This window comes from Limulus polyphemus, unplaced genomic scaffold (assembly GCF_000517525.1).
Source record: "Limulus polyphemus unplaced genomic scaffold, Limulus_polyphemus-2.1.2 Scaffold1414, whole genome shotgun sequence".
Classification (NCBI taxonomy): Eukaryota; Metazoa; Arthropoda; class Merostomata; order Xiphosura; family Limulidae; genus Limulus; species Limulus polyphemus.
The window spans coordinates 253375-254134 of record NW_013667024.1 but is presented as its reverse complement, the minus strand read 5'-3'; the positions used below and the strand labels follow the sequence as shown (position 1 = coordinate 254134).

At 33.9% G+C, this 760-nt stretch overlaps 1 protein-coding gene across 1 annotated transcript in view; it reads right to left on the bottom strand.

Moving 5' to 3' along the window:
* LOC111086765 (apolipoprotein D-like) overlaps positions 1 to 760 on the bottom strand; it is a 9032-nt gene that overhangs the window by 2335 nt on the left and 5937 nt on the right. The gene's annotated exons all lie outside the window — the stretch shown is intronic.

Genomic DNA, 760 nt, shown 5'->3' with positions numbered 1-760 from the left:
TAGCTGTTTACAGTTTGTACTAAAAATCAGTGTAATAACTTTTGATAGCTGTTTACTAGTTTGTCTAAAAATCAGTGAATAACTTTGATAGCTGTTTACAGTTCGTCTAAAAAAATCAGTGAATGACTTTTTGATAGCTGTTTACAGTTCGTCTAAAAAAATCAGTGAATGACTTTTGATAGCTGTTTACAGTTCGTCTAAAAAAATCAGTGAATGACTTTTGATAGCTGTTTACAGTTCGTCTGAAAAAAATCAGTGAATGACTTTTGATAGCTGTTTACAGTTCGTCTAAAAGTCAGTAAATGTCTTTTGGTACCTGTTTACAGTTCGTCTAAAAAAACCAGTGAATGACTTTTGATAGCTGTTTACAGTTCGTCTAAAAAGTCAGTGAATGACTTTTGATAGCTGTTTACAGTTCGTCTAAAAAGTCAGTGAATGACTTTTGGTACCTGTTTACAGTTCAGAGAAAAAAGGTCAGATAATGACTTTTAGTACCTGATTACAGTTCTGAGAAAAAGGTCAGTGGAAATGAATCAGACGATAATTGAAAGGATGGTGATGAATATCATCAGCAGCAAACGTATAAGCTAGAAAAGAAGATCGCAGTTTTTATTTGATGAGTGAAATGGTAGCCATTGCAGAGTGCAGGTTATTGTCTTGAAATATGAATGCGATGGTCTGGCTGATTATGGCTTAAGTTTGAATGCGATGCTCTGGCTGATTATGGCTTAGTTATGTACACCTAATTTTGTCACTCATA